The sequence below is a fragment of the Felis catus genome, chromosome B1 (genome assembly GCF_018350175.1).
Source record: "Felis catus isolate Fca126 chromosome B1, F.catus_Fca126_mat1.0, whole genome shotgun sequence".
Classification (NCBI taxonomy): Eukaryota; Metazoa; Chordata; class Mammalia; order Carnivora; family Felidae; genus Felis; species Felis catus.
In genome coordinates, this window is record NC_058371.1 from 159,490,084 (window position 1) to 159,499,150 (window position 9,067).

The following is a 9,067-nucleotide window of genomic DNA, read 5'->3' on the forward strand; positions in this document are numbered from 1 at the left end:
GCCCTAGAATAGAGCACCCTATGTTGCTACTTTTGTAAAAAGCAGTCAAATAGATCTCTGGATCCTTCAGGTCATCTTTATAGACTAGTCTAGAATGCAAATCCCACTAAAATATACTGGATATCTATGTTTTACCATGACCTGGATGTGAATCTTATATATTTTGAAGAATAAAAAATGGATTTAAAAAATAGAACACAAGAAAACGGGGCACAGATTACAAGCATGTTAACAAGTAGAAATGTGTAATAACAACCATCAGAGACTTTGGGATATTATAATTAACAGTTTAATATTCAATCATCTTTTCGGTAAAATTATTCAAGTTTATGCTTTATTATTTTGTGTGTATGCTTAATAATGGTCATTTGCAATCGCCAATGACAGGCTCATTTAAATGACCAAATTACATAATTCCCACAGGTCATCTTTACAGAAGGAAGTTTTGTTTTTCTGTATTGAAAATGATAAAATGTCTATATACATTTTTAAAAAACAATATGCAGGAAGTAGGTGATCTATTCCTGTAGCGTTAAGGTGATTTGTGGGTCAAAAAAAATGGGGAACTGGGGCATCTGGGTGGCTCAGTCCATTAAGCGTCCGACTTTGGCTCAGGTCATGATCTCACAGTTCGTAGGTTTGAGCCCCACGTCGGGCTCTGTGCTGACAGCTCAGAGCCTGGAGCCTGCTTCAGCTTCAGTGTCTCTCTTTCTCTCTGCCCCTCCCCACTCACACTCTTTCTCAAAAATAAATTAACATTAATTTTTTTTTAATGGGGAACTCCTGTTCTAGGACTCTTTTGAAATATCCTCTTAGTCACAAGGTCTCCAAAGAAAATAAAGGATCAGATAAAGCAGCTAAAGCTACATTAAACTTCTAAGCCCATTCCAATTCTTGGCTACAGACTCTCTCTCTGACATCATATATCCATATTTATATTGTATTGTATGCATATCTAGATGATACAGACAACCATTAAGATATAGAAGAAAAGGAACTTGGAGAAACAAATGACCTTCTCAGCTCCTCCCAGCATGACCAGATGTAAGCCTTTGTTTCTGTATTCTCCAAAATGGGGAGGAAGTAACATATCTAAACAACATTTAAGCAGTTGCCAATGACTGGATCATTTAGGCTGTGAAATTTCCTAATTCCACAGGCTGTCTTTAGAGTAGAGAATTTTATTTTTCTGTCTTGAAGATAATATTCAATTTAATGTGTTTAATAGTTGCAATCACTATAGTATGCATAATTCACAGAACTGGAGCTACAGGCAAATTTTAAAAGGTTCTATGATCTAAAGTGATATCCTATATGTCTTATAGTTTTTGAGAGAAAAAGACAAGCTGTTTCTTAGTACTCTAGCAAATTCAAAAGTTGATTTTCTTGTGGAGAAGAGATCATGTTTATATAACATTTATGATAAAATTAGATTTCATAGTTCTGTGGCTTTTTTTCCCCTACCCCGAAGGAAAATTAGATTTCCTTATATGGAGAAAGAAAAAAAACATGGAAGAAATACATCAAAATGTTAACAAAATTAATTTTACATGAATTTTTCTTTAAGAAGTATATACTCCTTTGATGATTATAACAAAATATGCCTTCTAAAAAATTCATGGGGAGGCAGGAAGATTATACTTTAAAAAGCCATGAGATGAAAGGAAATCTTATTTGAACCAACAAATCTAAGAGCCAGAAATAGCCCACCGATAATCTTTTACAGATTTTTGCCAAATGTTCTTCCCCATCATGGGGTAATTCCTGGCCAGCGCAGAGACACAAGGGGGCAGTGGCTTCCTGGGAACTGCCAGCAGATCTGGAGCTCAGCCTGAGACTGGCTGAGTGATGACGTCTCTCATTCATTGCCACTGACCTGGGAGAGTCACATTTCACTGCAAACTGGTTATTAAAGCCTCTTTTTTCTTTGATTCTTTGAAGATACCACTTCTATGAAAAAAACCGAATGAATGGTCCAGTTGGGGTCAACATGGGGTCAAGGACCTAAGTGAAAAGATGGGAAATAAAGGCAAATAGAAACAATTTTCTCTCCAGAGCAGGAGTTAGGGAAACATTCTCAGATTGTCTGGAAAAGTTGGAATTTGAAAAGCTGCCAGAGGAGAAGGGTTCAAGCTTAGCTGACCCAAGCAAATAGCTCTGACACAGGAACTAGCAACTGGCCTAAGAGAGTATTAGGAGACCCCCTTCTGTAATGGGCAAGTTTACAATTAAGCTTCCAACCTTTCTTCCCAAGCTTTTCTGGTCCACTGTCTCCCTCTGGTTCATTGTCTTTCAACTTGACTAAAACTTCTGCTCTTGTGAGCAGAGTAATAATTATGCATTACTTCAGATAAGGCACACTATACAATATTTGCTTGGTTATTTTCAGTTTACAGAGTCTTCTATATTTTAGGGGGGCCTGCCTGGCTCAGTAAGGAGAGTGTGTGACTCTTGATCTCAGGGTCATGAGTTCAAGCCCCATGTTAGGTGTAGAGATGACTAAAAAAAATAAATATAAAAAAATAAAATAGGGGTGCCTGGGTGGCTCAGTCGGTTAAGTGGTCGACTTCAGTTCAGGTCATGATTCGTGGTCTGTGAGTTTGAGCCCCGCGCCAGGCTCTGTACTGGCAGCTCAGAGCCTGGAGCCTGCTTCTGATTCTGCATCTCCCTCTCTCTCTGCCTCTCCCCTACTTGCTCTCTGTCTCTCTCTCTCAAAAGTAATAAACATTTAAAAAGATTTTTTAAAAATAACAATAAGAGCACTGGGTGTTATATGTAAGTGAAGAATTGCTGGAATCTACTCCTGAAGCCAAGATTGTATTGTTAACTAACTTGAGAGTTAAAAAAAAAAAAAGGCAAGTAAATCTCATAAACCTAAAAAAATAATAATAAAATAAAGTCTTTTATGTTTTATTAAGCACTTTCATGTATGCTTTTCACTCACAATTTGAAACGTTTTGACTTTTGATCCTCACTTTAATGAATTTTATTACTGGAAATAACTTCACCACAGTGACCAAAGCCAATATAAAAAAACAGTGAGGGCACCTGGATGGCTCAGTCAGTTGAGCGTCTGATTCTTGATTTTGGCTCAGGTCATGATCTCACAGTTTGTGGGATCAAGCCCCGTGTTGGGCTCCACCCTGACGGCATGGAGCCTGGTTGGGATTCTTTCTCCCCACCCCTGCCTGCTCCTCCCACATGCGCACACTCTCTCAAATAAATAAATAAGTAAACATAAAATAAAATAAAATAAAATAAAATAAAATAAAATAAAATAAAATAAAATAAAATACCAGTGAAAGATTGGGGACCGAGTGGCAAGGACATTGCATTGACCTGGCAACATGGACCAAGCTGCAAGTTAAAGTCCAGATACAGACTATCTAACATGGAAGTGTTAGAATCTTGGTCATGGAGCTCAGCAACAGATTCTCCTCTGAAAGAAAGGAACAAGGCAACACTATCAGAAGCATTTTCCACTCAAAGACCTTCAGAGGCATCCATGCCCATGAAATCTGCAATGAATATTTGCAAGACAGATGACCCTAATTTTCAATGTGGTATGTTAGTCTTTGAAGGAGTGAAGAAATCCTTTGTTTTCCATAGGGTGATTTCTTAGGGAAATTGTCCTCATAAACCATATATTTTGATAAGCTGCAACAAGTCTAAGCCATGCAGAAAAACCTCTCAAAAGGAGCATTTGCTATGAAGTTTTTAGGGCTGTATGGTTTTACATATTTAATAAAAGCCTGTAAGTATATTTGAATTTTCTTGTTCTACTGTATGTGATCATTTCATAACTTTTGTGATAAGAAACAGCATTGTGCTTGTAGGAAATCAGGGTTCAATTTGTGATGGCTTCTCTTGATTGTCAACCGGTAAGTTGGGGGTTGTTGTGTCTCTGTTTTATGGTTTAGAAAACAGTGTAAAATAGGTTAAATGACTGTGTTTCTGGTCAACTAAAGGGCATAGCAGGTCTCCTGACTCCAAATTTTGAGGTTTTTTTTTTTTTTTTTAAATCATTGTGCTCTCAAGATATCTAACTCTGTTAAGAAAGTCCTTTTACCAGACCACCTCTGCTCCATCTCTCCGTGGTAGATTTGGTGGCTGCTGTTTTCCATCTGAACATACAAAATTAAGGCACTGAAAGAATTTGGTTTTTGCAGTGCTGCTGAGTGAGGAACTTATTACTTAGACCCTGTAGGGGGAAAAGTTAGTGTCCAAGGCAGTGGCAGCATTTGGGTGGGTTGTTGTTTGTCGAATGCCAAGGGTGTACTTGATCTAGTAGGAAAATAACATATGGCCCATCTGTGCCTTCTGTCAGCTCACTTTCTCAAGCTCCTTGGCTCATATCACAGAGAATAAAATAAACAACAGACCAAGGAGTGTAATGTGCAGCATGAAAAGTTGGTGCAAAGTTTGTTACAGCAAAATAAAGCACAGCACCTTGGGCACATTTTATACATTTAACTAAAATTTAGACTTAATATTAGGTCCATAAAATGGTAGTTTATAAGACTGGGATTAGTACTATTCCTGTACTCTTTCAAACTGAGTTTCTCTTTTGGAACAGATCTCCTTTTCATTTTCTCCTGCTCTCCTTCTAGGGCTTCCCCCAAATATTTGTCCCTCTGGCTTTCTACAAATGTTTGAATCTCCATTGATCATCAGCATTTTATTTTTATTTTTATGTCTTTTAATGTTTATTTATTTTTGAGAGAGAGACAGAGAGAGAGACCGAGAGACAGAGCGTGAGTAGGAGAGAGGCAGAGAGAGAGACAGAATCTGAAGCAGGCTCCAGGCTCCGAGCTGTCAGCACACAGCCTGACGTGGGGCCTGAACCCACAAGTCATGAGATCATGACCTGAGCCGAAGTTGGATGCCCAACTGACTGAGCCACCCAGGTGCCCCAATTATCAGCGTTTTAATAAACTGTTGTCTCTTTCACATTCCTTTTCTAATGTGCAAATATCCCATAATATGTTAAATTATTTTTTCAAACGTTTATTTATTTACTTTGAGAGAGAGAGAGAGAGGGAGTCCATGCATGTGGGGGTGGGGAGGGGCAGAGAGAGAGGGAGAGAGAGAATCCCAAGCAAGCTCTGGGTGGTCAGCACACAGCCAGATGCAGGGCTCAAACCCAAGAAACATGAGATCATGACCTGAGCCGAAATCAAGAGTTGGACACTTAACCAACTGAGCCACCCAGGCACCCTATAATCTGCTAAATTCTTAACGCAGGGATGGCAAATTCTAGGCAAATTTCTTGGTACGCTCCCAATCTATGCTGGATGTTACTAATCTATCATAGCATGCTTTCTCTTGGAACCTGGAGTTAGAATCCTCAACACAGTGCTGCTGGCAACCTCTCCAGGCTAATCAAAGTTGGCACAGGAGTTGAAGCCTATTTGGCATCCCAGTCTTAGCAGTGTGATCTGAATGAGTTGATAATATAGTATCCCCTTGGTCAGGGATCTAGAAATCAGGAAACTGTGGATAATAAGGGCATGAGAGCAGCTATTAAGGTCAAGCTTGTTCTATGTGACAATTTCACCCCAGGCTCTTTGCCTGAGACCATTTAATAGCAGAAATAAGAAATCAGGTTGGCTGATCTACAACATAATACTTTTAGAAACACATACTTTATAATAGTGGAATATTTTCAGGCTTATCTGTATAGTAACTATCCATCTCCAAATAGTTCATTCATCAAGTCTTGCATACTTTTAAAAATTCATCTATCTCTAGCCAAGTGAAGACCACACACAGTGGGCCTGAAATTGTTAAATGGAAAAATGTTAAACAGTTACTGCCAAACAGAGTTTGATAGGGTCACCCAGAAAATAACGAGTAAATGTCTCCTGCATATTGAGGGAGACTTTCCAGGGCCTTCAGTGTTGCTTGCAGAACTACCTTGGATTTGTTCTCTTCCTACACAAAAGTCAGTCTACACAACCCCCAGACTAGAGAAGCAAAGGAAAAATCATGCAGAAAGAGAGGAGTCCTTTTAAGAGAGTGGCAGCTGCAGCTGGCCTGTAACATAAGGCACCTTGAAAGTGAATGAAGGTCCTAATAAATAATAACAGCAGTAGGTAAAACTGGGAAGGTATAGTCATTTCTACTCTTGGTCTGACATTTGACCTATTGCAGAGAGACAACATTTTCAGCGGTGAGCATAAAAATCTTGAATTGTTCCTTCCAAAAAAAGTTCATGTAGCCACTGAAGAGTATTAACAAAAATATAGACCGAGGTGACAGAAAATGGAAGGAGAGGGTCCATACTTGATCGAAGTGGGAATATTTACATTACCTTCAGCTAACTAAAGTTTCATTTAGTCCTTGGTGATGGGTAGCCATATTTTATAGCATATAAAAATATTTTTGAGTCATATTTTATAGAATTTGGGTTTTTTTCATACTCTGATATATACTTACTGATATCTTAAAATACAGGTATTTTCTGTGCATGTGCCTACATGTGTTTATGGATGAATGGACAGATGAATGAATGAATATGTCTGACAGATCATTTAAGGCTAGTTAAGGCTAGCATGTGAGATTAGGCAATACTACTCTATACCCTATACCCTATACCATCTACAAGACCCCCATGAAGTTTAGACAGGTGAGTTTCCTGACGGTTGGAAAATATTCTGAAAGATTTTAAACCATTTTGTCATGCTCAGGGATACTGACCAACACAGATGTCCAAACATACCCCTTGCTTCACACAGGGTTCAGAAACCCTATGGAAAGGGAGTGGAATCCAGTTCAGAACTCCAGTTCAGACATGTAGAAGTTGGACTTTCAGATTGTGACCCTCAAAGAAAGGACTGAAAGGAGGGGCGGTAGAACCTTCTCATAGAACTAGCTGGACTGAGCCTGGGACTTGAGACTGTCCCAACAGAGCAGTATTCTAGAGGCTGGTGTTGGCTACCTTGGCCTCCAGCCCCTTCAGAGACATCACATGTGCCTAGGGAGAGGAGGGTCATCGTGTAAAGAAAAGAAAGAACTTTTCACCAGGAGCCATGGGATTTGTCTTGATGACCCTTTCCCCCTTGGGAGGGCAGCAGAAAGTAATAGGGTCACTGAAACAGATGGAACACTTTTGCTGCCTCTGATTAAATGTGAGCTTAACAGCCTCTCAACCCTATGGGGACTTCTGAAACTTGGGTCACACTTGTCACATGTAAGTGTGTATATGTGCTTAGCTACTAATTCAACAATTCTGTATTTAGTTCATTTCACAGTATCATTTCACTTATTCTTAAATTATCTCTCTTTTTAAAAAAATAATAAGCTAAAAGCAAACCAAACTTAGTTATAGATTTGTCAAGCCTGCATCAGAATCACTTGGAAGGCTTATTAAATGCATGGACCCCATGTTCAGAGTTTCTGATTCAGTAGATCTAAGGTGGGCTCAAGAATTTGTATTTCTTTCTTTTCTTTTCTTTTTTTTTAAAGTAGGCTTCCCACCTAGCCCAGAGCCCAACTTGAAGCTTGAACTCATGACTCTGAGATCAAAACCTGTGCTGAGATCAAGAGTCAGACACTTAACTGAATAGGCCACCCAAGTGGCCCAAGAATTTGTATTTCTTTTTTTTTTAATTTTTTAACATTTATTCATTTTTGAGAGACAGAGAGAGACAGAGTGTGAGTGGGGGAGGGGCAGAGAGAGAGAGACACACACAGAATCTGAAGCAGGCTCCAGGCTTCGAGCTGTCAGCACATGGCCTGATGTGGAGCTCGCATTCACGAACTGAGAGATCGTGACCTGAGGCGAAGTCAGACACTTAACTGACTGAGCCCCCAAGTGCCCCAAGAATTTGTATTTCTAATAAGTTCTTTGGAGATACTGATGCTGCTGGTTAGGGACCATACTTTAAGACTCACTGCTGTAGATAACCTTCTGAACCAGGCAGTCCTTTGCTGAAAATATTTGGGAAAATAGATTGTAACATGAGATAGTGACCTCTTCCAAAATATAGTGTCTTGCTTGTCTCAACAAGGTGCATTCCTGGCTAGGCAACCCTTGTAAGATTTCCCAAAGGTTTTTACATCTAGTAATAACAGGTCTAAGAAGACTCCTTGTACCTTCCCTCAAATCCTTTGTTTGACTCAAACCTTACAGAACCATATAAAATGGATATTTTTAGGAGCGTTCCAGCTTCAAACTCAATCACCTTATATAAAAACCAAGAACACTTGATATTTTTGCAATTCCTGGTATTTGAAGCCCATTATCCAGGGCACCCCTTTCCTAGCTTCAAGATTTACTGGATAAGAATGATCAATTTGAACAAAAAATCAGAGGAAATGAAATCGATAATCTTACAGAAACCTTGCCACAGTTTCTGACCTCCAAATCTAGATGCATCATGTGATGCATGGTTTAATGCGTATTTTGAAAACAGAATTTTTAAAATTAGAACTCTCCAAGAATATCCTGGACATATGATTATCTTACATAAGGGAGTTATTCACTTATTCATTTTTAAATAAATATTCATTGAGTATCATGCCAGGGATGGGGCTAGGTACTGTGGATGTAACAATAAACAAGGACTAAGCAGGACTGTGTCAAGGTTGAAGCATATTCTGGAGCCAGATTGCCTGGATTCAAATTTCAACTCTGTCACTTATTAGCTTGTCAAGTTACTTAATCACTTTGTGCCTCAGTTACCTCATCTGTAAAATGGGAATAAAAATTGCATCTATCCACTAAGAGAGAAGTAAGAATTAAATGAGTTAACATTTGTAAAAAGCAGTGAATACAATCTGGCACTTCATATGTGTTTTATAAATGTTGTCAAATAAACACACCAGTCTTTGTCTTTGACAAGCTCACAGTAGTGGGAAGGAAAGAGTGACATGTAAAGAAGCAAATTACAATATATGTAATAAATGCTAGGAAGACATATAGGTCTATGGGGTCTCTCTCTGGAGTCTGGAGGGCATGTGCTCTGGAGGGCATGTGACATGTAGAGCTTCCCTCTGTAGAACCACGCTGGAGAGAATCCAGCAAATTTTTATCCTTCCTTTTTATAGCTGCTACCATGAATAC